This window comes from Pleurodeles waltl, chromosome 9 (genome assembly GCF_031143425.1).
Source record: "Pleurodeles waltl isolate 20211129_DDA chromosome 9, aPleWal1.hap1.20221129, whole genome shotgun sequence".
NCBI classification, from domain to species: domain Eukaryota; kingdom Metazoa; phylum Chordata; class Amphibia; order Caudata; family Salamandridae; genus Pleurodeles; species Pleurodeles waltl.
Window position 1 is genome coordinate 1,103,559,202 of NC_090448.1, and position 12,415 is coordinate 1,103,571,616.

Below are 12,415 nucleotides of genomic sequence, written 5' to 3' on the forward strand. Positions count from 1 at the left end.
ATACACTCACGCACACCCCCATGCACTCGCACACTCACACACCCCCCCCTTTCCCTCTCGGACAGCACTTACCTCTTCCGTCGCACTGCTCCGGGAATGAATGGACTCCCTGGATGCTGCTCTGCCACCATCGTGGCCTCTCCATACACCGCCACGCCTATGAATGCATCATTATAGGGGTGGCGGGGTATGGACTGATGTGGTGGTGAGGGTTGAGCAGCGTCCACCCCCACCACCGACCATCAGCATGGCGGCCCTCACTGCCATCAATGGCGGTGAGGCTCAGTGCGTCATTATTTAGCGGGGTGCTGGCCGCTGCCACTGGTGGTCTTCCATTGACCGCCGGCACAGTTGGCGGCGGAGCATACCGCGAAAAACATAATGACCAACTATGTTACAATGGACACTGTTTCTATTCCTTGGGTTTGATATGACAACCTAATGCATGTTTGGTATCATAATCTTAATTTGCCCTCTCTGCCCTGGACCTATTAGACTAACACACCTGGTAGCAATGATTTAAAGGTTAAAGGCCCAGGACTGGAACAGCATCTGTGAAGCTATAGTTGCGATGATTACCTTATTGGAAATCTATATTTTCTCTTTAGCCATCTAGCCCAGACAGAATAATGGCAGAAGCACCCTTGGAGGACGAGTCTTACTGTGGGGATGAGAAAGGGGAAGTGTTGAACTTATTAAAGTAACAAGTAATCTGAGCCTGGCCACGCTCTTTCCTCGCCCAATTCCTTATTCCTTGAGAATACACCTGTACAGTATGTATTTGCATCAATCCTAAAGTAACAAGAAATACCCTCTATGCCTTCAGATGTAAACACACATATCTAATTAGCTTACAATAGTAAACAGACGGCACACAGTTCATTAAGAATGAACTACAGAGGTATCATCAGTAGTCCCAAACTCCAAAGGCACATTGCCAACCACCTTAGGCTAGGAATAGAACACAAAAGTAGAATGAGCAGCACACGTGGCTACATGGCAAAGATTTGAGACAGAGGTATTCTCTGCTGCACTATGTTTTGCTGATGAAGCCTAAACTGACACTGTGGCTGCATGGTGCTGGGCCTGCGCTGTAGGTGCCGGTCGTTGCACTCAGCGGGGAGCACAGCTCTGGTGCAGGCAGCAGCCCCGGGTCAGAGAGGGGTGCCAGTTCCAAAGTCGTCCTGGAAGTCAATGCACTAGTTTCTTCATGTTGTACCAGAAATCACTCCCAGGGGCACAGGAACTGGGTTTGGCACCACTTGGCAAGTCAGGACTCTCAGCAAGAGAGCACAGACACTGGCAGGTGAAGTCTTTGATGTCCCTGAGACTTCTTAACAGGAGGAAAGCTCCGTCCAAGCCCGTGGAGAAGCTTTGGAAGCAGGATTTAGAAAGCCAAGTCCAGTCCTTTCACTCCCAGGACAGACGCAACAAGCAGCAGGCCAGCACAAAAAAGCAACAAGCACAGTGGCAGTCCCTCCTATAACATCTAGCTCTTCTTCCTGGCAGAAGTTCCTCAGTTCAGAAGGATTATAACTACGTGGTGTCAGAGGTCCAGTACTTATACCCATATCTGTCTTTGAAGTAGGCAAACTTCAAAGAGACGTTTTTGGAGTGCACAAGACCCTGCCTTTCTCTGCCCTGGCCCCAGACACACCCCAGGATGTTGGTGACTGCTTTGATGAAGACAGGCACAGCCCTATTTAGGTGCAGGTGTCAACTCCTCCCACCACTCTAATTCAGGAAGACTCATCAGCCTGGTGATGGGCCATGAGGATATGCAGGGAACACCTCAGCTCCCTTTGTGTGACTGTCTGAGTAAATGCACAAACAGCCCAATTGTCATCCTGACCCAGACATGTATTCATCAGACAGGCAGGGGCACAGAATGGTTCAGCAAGAAAATGCCCAATTTTTAAAAGTGGTGTTTTCATACCTAAAATTCAAAAAATAGCTTCACCGAAGGATGTATTTTAAATTGTGAGTTCAGAGACACCAAACTCCACATCTCTATCTGCTCCCAGCGGAAAACCACACTTATAAGATATTTCACTGTAATTCCCATGTTACCCCATGGGAGAGATAGTCCTTGCAATAGTGAAAAACAAATTTAGCAGCATTTCACTAGGACATGTAAACCACAACAGTACATAACCTGCCCTTTAAACACACTGCACCCTGCCCTTGGCGCTACTTTAGGGGTAACTTACAGGTAATAAAAGGGAAGGTTTGGACCTGGCAAGTGTGTGCACTTGCCAGGTTGACATGGCAGTCTAAGACTGCACACAGAGACACTTCAATGGCAGGCCTGAGCCATATTTACAGGGCTACTCATGTGGGTGAGGTGGCACAATCAGTGCTGCAGACCCACTAGTAGCATTTGATTTACATGCTCTGGGCACACACTGTGAACTGTACCAGGGACTTACTAGTAAATTATATATGCCAATAATGTAGAGACCAATCACCAATCCATTTTAGGTAGAGAGCATATACACTTTAGCGCTTGTTAGCAGTGGTAAAGTGCCCAGAGTCCCAAAGCCAACAAAACAGGCTGGAAAAACCAGGAGCAAGAAGGCAAAAAGTTTGGGGATAACCCTGCAAAAAGGGCCAGGTCCAACAATTTCCAATGGGGCTGACAAGAGGAGTTTCTAGCCCCATCAGAATGATAAATTGTAGTGTTTCAATTGAAAATCTAAAACTTAAAATGGAGCATTACAGTCCCGATTCACAAAGGGAAAATAACATATAGAAACCTCTACACAGGTAGATTTCTGTCCACATCTGAGCGGAGATTTCCACCAATATGGGTTTCACCAAGTCTGGGTGGAAATGTCCATCCTGAAGTTGAAAGAAGTTTCTCTTTAGCTTTGCCACTCTGCTGCTGGGTGTGGCACTGTGTTGGGCGCAGTGGCATTCCGCTCGCAAACTCCGTTGTTGCCACAAGCGGGAGTCTTTGGATGCTGCAGTGTCCTTGCGTTTATTTTTTATCTTCTGCATGGCTTGGCCTAGTCAGAGTCTGTGCAGGAAATTCTAGGGTGATTTCTTCACTGCGTACAGGTGTCCCCGTAATGCCATATGCAAGGGAGATTACAACGTTTACAGAGCCGCTGAAATGCCCTAGAGAAAGAATTCATTTAGGTTTTGAAATATACACTATCCTTTGTGCTATATGGAAGGAACTTTGTTATGTATATTTTGTATTTGCATGTAGTGATGTATCTTTCCCAATCCAAGATGGAAGCACCACTTCCTGGGGGATCGCATGTCCTGTTTCTACACAAATGGAAATCCATTTAACTCCATTGTATCCTAACTGTTCCTTTTCAATTGCTTTCTCCCTGGATTGTGGAAACTCCGCCATCTCCAGTGTCACTATGACTTTGTTTGCTTTTCATCTTGTTGCTTGGCTAGGGCATTTGGATGGTTTTTCTGGTTCCTTGTTTTTTTCATTCCTGCTGTAAATAATTTTCTGGAGCAAGTCTAGACATCCAGTTTAATTTTGGTGTTTGGGTTTGTTTCTGAGGATAAAAGGCCATTCCTACGCAACAGAAGAGCCTACACCAAATGCCAAGAAGACCTGGCGATCACAGAAGTGGGATTTAGGAATCTCTACCCCCTTGCACGAGGGGGTGGAGTCTCTTACAGCAGAATTTGCAACCACACTAAATCAAACACACAACTCACATCATTTATAGAAGAACATAAATATAGACCCCCCCCCAATTAAATCTGCATGTTTCTCCTTAGGCTCTGCTAATTGGCTTCCTGAAATAGACCCTGAAATCTGCTACAGCCTCCAGGATGCACACATGTCCACTGAAGAGGAAATGGAACTTCATTGAGAAGGAGATAGACCTTGTAGTTACATTTGTTGATGATCACTACAAGGGACTGCATGGTGTATTTCCATCAGTGGAGCGGAGAATGCAACCACAAGGCAGGAGGTGTTAGACCCTGTTAATACACTGAGGCTTGAGGTACACTCTGGGGGACCTACAAAAGTGGTAGGAAGAGAAGTGGTGGGTGAAGGAGATGTTTTTCACCATTCAAGTGGCAAAGGCTCTTCCTGAAGGTAAGCCTCGATCCTGTCTCCTGCTCACGTATCCTCTCTGCCATGCACCCTGGCCTGCCTATGACCTGCTGGTATGGGAATTCCAAATGTCAGGCCAGGAAACAAACTAAACCCAGCTAACTATCCACTACATTACGAATCCACTGTCAGATCACGCTCTCCCCGGCCCCATAGTAAGGCACACATCTCTCACATGTCACGCACACTGACTGTTAACCACCTTTTATAGAGTACATGCATAACATTTTTCTTAATGTGCTCGAACTTCTTTTATGAAAGCTGCACATCATGTGCATTGATACCAACAGCCGGAGGTCTGATGTGGCAGTCACCATGTCTAAACACATCCCACAACCCACACAGATATGCCACACTGATATTAATAATAACACAATCATGAGAAATGTACGTTTTTGTTTGTCTTATCACAACACTGGCATTGAGTTATGTTTCTTATGCCAAAGAGTCTCTTATGTCATTATCTGCTTACAAATGAAAACTTTAACCCTCTATTTGCGATGCTGATTTGTATGTGCTGGTTTATGACACGTGTAAAATGCACATGTTAATGCACACTGATACTATTTTTGTAGACATATTTCCAAACTCAGTATATTTCTCCCTTCTCAGTTTCAGTGACACAGTGCCCCTGCTTATCAAGCTATCCCCCCATTAACACACAGCATCAGAAGACAATCTGCAAGTAGTAATTCGACCATTCATGGATCAGGTAAATCCGTTCCCACAATACATATATTTCTATTTAAAGCCCTCTTTAACTTATTTTCATCCTTTATAATTTCTTAACAATTTACATCCATTGACCAATATATGTCTGATTTTAAAATATCATATATATTTAGTTTGTGCTTTGATAACATTTATGTTAATTTTCACATTTACTCTTACAAAAATCCTTTAGATTGCAAGTCCCTAGACAAAAGCTACAAAGCCACAGATATTCATACCAGCTACTCAAGAATCTCCTAAACCAAGCTCTGAGTCCAAAGTGCCCAACTGGACTCTCCTGCTCCACTCTCCAATGCAAGTTCAAGTAATGTCTTCTTTCAGTTTTATGAGCGAGAGGAAACCATTGGGGCCGAGGACCACTCCTCCATTCAATAATCTTCACCTCACAAAGTCCCAGATGTTACTCTCCTCCATAATAGATGTAGGTATTCACAGCCAAGATTCCAACTGAGGGAAGGATGGGAACGTTATTTCTCTGTGTACCTGTCGCAAGTAGTGTGATTGGCTTCCCTATGAGATGTCCAAGGTGTTCCCAGTGATCATTTGGGAAGATCAAGTGGGTAGGAAATGAGCGCAGCCAGCATTCTGACAGGTGCATGGAGTGGCTTGGGAGGGGCTGCAGGTGAAGTGAGCTCCTATGCCCAGTCAGGAAACATGCAAAGGATCACATCCCATGACAGTTGGTGCCTTGCAACGACTGTTTCTCTGGATATCCCAATGACGTTGAACCCTATGCCTATAACTAATACCTCTTCTTCTTGAAAAATTGCTACTGAAAATGAGAGACACACAAACAAGGATATTCACTGACATGTTGAAAACACATTTTTGGGCTTCATCCTGCTCCTTTGTATGGGCAGGCTTTGCATGAATGATTTGATGTCGTAGTTACCCTCACTTGTTGATGGGTGTGATGGTGTCCTGGCTGTTCACCCTTCCCTCTGGAAGTAGCAGGATTGTTGAATGTGAATGTAACATTTTAGCAAAATGTATTCTTTGTTGTTTGTAGACTGATTTAATGTTATTTGTTTTAGGAAAAAAAAGTTCTGAAGTAGATTTATATTATTTAAATCCATTTACAATGAGGTGTTAGTGTTATTTCCTGCTGCCACTGATTTTATTACAGTGGCTTGCAATACCAATGACTGCAATTTGTAGTGAGTGGCTTATTCCAAGATTAGGCTGAAATATGTTTGAGTCTGTTTTGTCAGTGGGACAACTGGAGTACATGTGGGTTTAACTTTAGTGAATAGCAATTGTCTTACTCTTGAGTGTGTGTGTGTTATAGTATTGGCAAGTGCTTCCCTGGGCATCTTGTTTATTTTCCTTTTATCTTCCCCTTTATCTACTCCCACTTAGCAGTAGATAGTCCCAATTGTCTTCTACTCCTCCTTCCCCCTCATCTATTTACTCCTAGAATGGAGGCCTTACATGCAGAATTCTTCACACTTGTGAGAAAGATTTCCACATATAATAGATGGCGATTGATGGTCAGTATTTTGCAGAATAGCATTTTGAGTACTTAAAGTAATACTACTGGGGTACTAATGTACCCTGAGGCTTGGTATCAGGTCCAGCCAGAGTCTGAGAGCCTATCAGTTTATATCAGAGAAGGCAAAGGAGACAGAGTGCAAGACCTCCTTTAGTTTTCCAGATAGGTTGTCCCATGACACTGATTCATCAGCTAGGAATAATAGTTCTCAGCGGTCCTCAACACAAGTGCATGAATTCATTATTAATTATTCAGCTTCTATAAATCTCACAAAGATAAACAATTATCGTAGAACCAAACCATTTTGCAACAATCTAATTACCTCGAAATACTGCAGCTTTGCTACGAAAACAAGAGTAAGAGAGAAAACACAGCAGCTAAAAGTACATGGTCAAGTTTGACATTTAAACTGAGGCCTATATTAACAAGAGTTAACTCAATGTGAAAGTCACACTTTACATAGGTGTATAATGTACAGTTTAGAATGCATGTTATACAACTCGAAAAATTGTAAAAGCGCGTCACCACTATTTCCTGTCTTTTCCATGTTATTAGAGCGCCAGAATTCCACCTAGGCTTATGGTCACCACTGGGTGCTGTAGACGTTTTCTTAACCACAAAGAGATGGGTGTGGCTGCCAGGATGTGCCAAACTCATGGCTGTACTGCATCTTCCTGACATTTCTCAGGCCACTCATTTGGTGGGGGGGAGGGGGCTGTCATCCGACGCCAGATCTTTGCCTGATGTAAACATGGGAACAGCTCAGGTACCAGCTTCCCTGCAGTTATGGATGAGCACCATTAGCAATGCATATTGTGGGGATCCCAAGAAAATGCTGCTGGGTCTCTGGTCCGCTTGTGAGATGCAGTGCCAGTAAGATCAGTGGAACACAGATGTGGATAGACGACTAATCAGGACATATTACTTGAGGAAACCTTTACACAACAGATGCGATTTGCAGTAGCTCGCATTGTGACGTCACTGGACACCTCCGCTCGAGCAGCACTAACGCAGTGGTCTTCAAACTTTTTAATGCCGCGCCCCCCCCAATTGAAAAATAAAAATCATTGGGCCCCCCTCAGAATTTTTCACAATTATTTTAGAAAGATGGCAATGTTTAAATAGGTCTAAACCTATTTAAACATTGCAGTTAAGTATTGTTACCTTTTTAAAACTGCAATAACATGCTTTTGCTTAAAACAAAGGCATGTTATCTGTATAATATTTCTTTTGGCCAGAGTTTGGCGCCCCCCCTGGGAGCACTTGAGGCCCCCCAAGGGGGGCCCTCCCCCCAGTTTGAAGACCTCTGCACTAACGGATCACTTGCATGGGCAAGAAAGCTAGCAGTGGGGCCTGTAGCATGCCACCACATGTGACGTGACAGGGTTGACGCCATTTCACGGTGGGAGAGGATTTTATTAGGAACAAAAAGTGTTCTAGTTGTGCTCTGTCGCCTATTAGTTTGAGATCGTCTAGAAGTGAAGCTGGTATATAGCCTTGGTGGCTGAATTGCACATTTAAAGGGCAGAAGTCTTATCCGAGTGGAGGAACACGCCGAGCGCGCCATTGTTCCCTCTGGAAAGGTTACCCTCTCATGAACTAATCGTTCAACGCAGCTGTCTGGGTACACAGAAGCGAGGGCAACGGCGTAAGAAAGCGAAGCAAATACCTCCGACAGCCAAACCAAGGTCTGCAACCATTGTGTCCGGCTTCTAGAGTACTGCTGGGGCGATGTATCACTCGGCTAACATGCCATGGTATTTGCCAGCCATGATGCTCACACAAACGTATTTTGTTGCAAGCATTTATCGGGCAGAGTGTCACTTGAACAGACTCTTTCTTCTAATACGCTGCACTATCTGTATCTTATCTCACTCTTCCAGGTTCTTTTTTATCCTCATCCACCCCTTAACTGTTTCCTATATTTGTATTCCCCCTTTCTGCCTTTTCTTATTTCTCTTCCTCTTAGGGGGACCACCTGGCATTTAGGCAAATTCTTACTGTAAAAAATTCAGGACTAAGGGTCAAAATTCAGGACAAAAAAAATCAAGAACAAGGGTAATTTAAAAGACACATCCAAGAGAGGCCGTGCTTCACTATGTTGTCAGAGCATTTATTTACTCTTTTTTTTAACATAGCACTATTTATTCACTGTGGTCTTTTTGACTTTGCCTCCTGGTATGCCACATTCAGGTGTCACATTAGGTCCTTGTTCAGTAGTAAATTAATGCCCCTCAGCACTGTGTCAAGGCCAAAACCCCTACCCAAGTCTACCCAATCTTTCTTGAAGAGAAAGAAACAGCAACATTTTGATTATGTATCTGAACATTTTAAAAACCCCAGAAAATAGTTTGGGAAACATTAAGGTAATTAACCTTATGCTAGTTTAAACAAATTGAACAAAAAATATCTGGCTCACCCCAACCGCCCATGGACTTTCAACCTAAAATACATTTAATGAGGCAGGGCAGATGGTCTGGGCGACAGTCTGACACCTAATGTCAGGATATGAGGTACCCACAACTTGTCGGTAGTCTCACAGCACTAGAGTGTATGTCTGGGACTCTACATTTATCTCAGAAATGGGAGCCCGGACTACCAATCAAAGATAATAAAAGAGGAGGATGAAATTGAGATCACATGGGAGATCCATGGCAAGTGATTCAAAGCGTTGTTGCTAAGAACTGGATAAATAAGGAAGAGAAGAACAAGGTTGGACAATTCCTAAAATCAGACAAGATGGGTCCCCCAAGACTATCGGAAGGTATTGGGTACCTGGGGAGTTGTCTCTGCACACAGGAGAGAAACAGAAGAGGCACTGTCAAGTGTTTGAACAAGCAACACCCATCCACCTTGGCAAACTCTTCTGGTGCAATGGTCCGCTGTTCCTGCTTGTGAAGGGTGAGCCGGGGCCAGACCCCTTGCAAAGTTGTGCAAGGCAATTGCCCGCTTTGTCCATGTCTTTAAATAGTTTTGAAATTGAGCAAAAGCCAAACTAGTGATCTGGGTTATCCCTAAGTGTCAAGTACATAGAGAATCTTCAAAATATTTGGGATGTAAATTGCACAAACAAAAAGTAAAAATACTAAATGTAATTAGTGTTTCTTTAATATATGGCACTGTTTTCCCTTTTATATACAATTAAATCTCAGATTGAACTGGGAACCAGTTACCTTTTGATACCAAGTGAGTAAAAGCTATTATTCTCCCACTGATTTGCAGGATGAAAATCTCAGCAGAAAGTCACGGTCCCTCCAAACCCAGTTTGCTTTTTGGCCTTCTCTTCTGCTTTCTGTAGTGGGCCACGTGGCACTAGTGAAGATGATGTGCTGCCCTGATGATACTATTATTTTGCAAACCTTCTCCTGCTCATCCTTCATTCCTACTTCAGACATGCCACACATCTGATTTGGTCGCTGCAGCACTGTTGGGTAGCTCTTTCCACTGTAAAGCTACCTGTGACTGCGGGTGGATTAGGTCTTCTGGACTTATAATGCTATTATTCAGCTGTACAGGTCCAATGGGTGGCTCGCTGGCTTTCTGCCCACCTCCCTGCATGAGATGGGGTTTATCAGTAAAGACTTTTAAGGAAGGCTTAATGCACTGCTCATTGTTTTCTACTGACCATTCTATGGATCACCTTCCGGGGTTATCATGCACAGCTTTCTCTTGCCTTGCTAGAACCTGTAAAGTCACTGACACGGAGAAACCCTGTGCTCATGCACTATCTTTACTAAGCCTTCCTACTCGCACAGGACGGCTGTTCTCAGAGCAACTCCATCATTGGCATGCTGCAGGTGTCTTAAAATTGGGGGATTTGTTTCTGGACAGTAAGCTACTAAATTTCCAAACTCTTGTGGGAGACCACCATCTTCACTCCGGTCAACTCCTTACTTACAACCACCTTAAATATCATTAAATGCCCTATTTCATGTCTGCCACCTAGCACTAACCCTACAAGAGGTGTGCCAGAAGCTCTACACTGTAGGAACTGGTGGCAAACTGATAGAATGGGTGTAGAGACCTTTCCTGCAACATGGAAACCACTCCAGGTCTTCTCGTCATACTACCTGGGTGATTGATGTGGCCAAACCTCTGCAAGATACGGACTGGACTAAAATAGTGGACTTTACCCACAAAGTATCCCACGGCTGTCACTTTAAGTACATTCATAGAGCTTCCTTGGGAATGCATTCCACCCGTTGCTTGCCATTGGCCTTGTGGTTTGTAACTCACATTTTGTTGCTTCCAATTTGCTGGCTTTATTTGTTTAGGCTATGCAGCTTGAGTTCTTCCCTTCCCTTGCCCAAACCTTATTTACAGTATCTTTCCGAGTGCTCCCTTTCTGTAAACAGGCCTGTAAATCTTGTTCTTATCTCATCACATTTGCTGTGCATTCAAAGAACAAAGTCAAATGTCAGGGTCTGTCTTCAGTGGGAACTTAGTGCTTACTTTTCTTTCTCTGACTTCAAAGTGAGAGGATTTATGCGACAATCTTGCTGGATACTCAGGTTAGGAAAGAGTTTTTTCTCTCACATGACAACATTTAAATAAACTTCAGACTATATCAGAATTAGGAGTACAAATGAAGCACATTTTTGTCAATTCTGAACTGTGCTGGAACCAAATACCTTTGTATGATTAAAACAAATCATTGCATTAGGTGATGCAATTTCCACACATCATCGTCTGTGCACAGTATAGTTTGATTTGAAAAACCGAATGTCTGTGCAAATGTAATGGTCATTTCAGTCAAAAATGTGTTGTCTGTAATGGCAGTGTGTTACCACACCATGCATACTCCACTCCACGTTGCTCTGCACCACTCTACACCACTGAACCCTACTCTGCATCACTCCACTTTATACCACTCCATGCCACTGCACTGCACTCTTCTCCATTCTGAACCACTCCACATTATGCCACTGCACTCTATGCTACTTCACACTCTGCCTCTCCACTCTACTCTGTACCACTCTACTCTATGCCAATGCACTTTACGCCTCTGAACACCACTGCGTTCTGCGCCTCTGCATGTTATACCAATCTAGTCCGCACAACTACACTATATGCCACTCTGCAACTCTGCACTGTACGCCACTACACTCTAAGCTAATACACTCTATGCTAGTGCACTTTACTCTGTAACACTCAGCTCTATGCCTCTGCACTCTACATCAATACACTGTATGTCACTCTAATCTACTCTACACTCTATGCCACTGCACTCTACACTACTTTACTCTATGCGACTCATGCCACTCTACGCAATTCCACTCTACCCTGCACCTCTCCACTCTAAGCCACTTCCTTACTCTGTGAAACAATCTACTTTACGTCACTGCAATCTGTGCCACTGCATTCTATGCCAATGCACTCTACCCTGCACCTCTCCACTCTTTTCAACTGCACTCTACTCTGAAACAATCTATTTTACGCCTCTCCACTTTACGCCACTCTGACCACTGCACTGTAGTTCAATGCACTCTACGCCACTGCATGCTGACACTCTACTCTGCAACACTGCATTGGCCGCCACTATACTCTACACCACCCTACTCTGTACTACTACATTCTGCACCAATACACTCTATTCCACTGCACACTATGCCACTTTACTCTGCCCCATGCCACTCTACGCCAGTGCACTCTAAACAACTGCACTGTATGCCACTGACCTTTACTCTATGCCACTGTTCTCTGTACCTGTACCACTCTACACCACTGCACTGACACTCTACTCTGCAACACTACACTCTACACCAGTCTACTCTGTACTACTGCATTCGATGCCACTGCACTGTGCATCACTGCACTCTACGCCACTGCACTCTAGGCACGATACTCTACTCTGCAATGCACCACTCTACGCCACTGCACTCTATGCCACGTGAGTCTACTCTGCACTCTATGACACTGCACCACTCTGCATTACTGCACTCTCTGCCAGTCTATTGTATGCCACTCTACTCCACTGCACTCTATGCTACTCTACCCAATGCCACTCCATGCCACTGCACTCTAAACAATTGCACTGTTAGCCACTGCCCTCTACTGATTTCTGTGCCACTCTGCTGCACTCTACATCACTGCACTGA

General features: G+C 44.2%; 1 long non-coding RNA gene across 1 annotated transcript in view; it reads left to right on the forward strand.

The window, feature by feature from the left end:
• Positions 1-12,415, forward strand: part of LOC138260392 (uncharacterized) — a 143,620-nt gene that overhangs the window by 7,496 nt on the left and 123,709 nt on the right. Inside the window, exon 2 of the long non-coding RNA XR_011198851.1 lies at positions 4,706-4,805. This is a non-coding gene — a long non-coding RNA (uncharacterized lncRNA). The remainder of the gene's footprint in view (positions 1-4,705; positions 4,806-12,415) is intronic.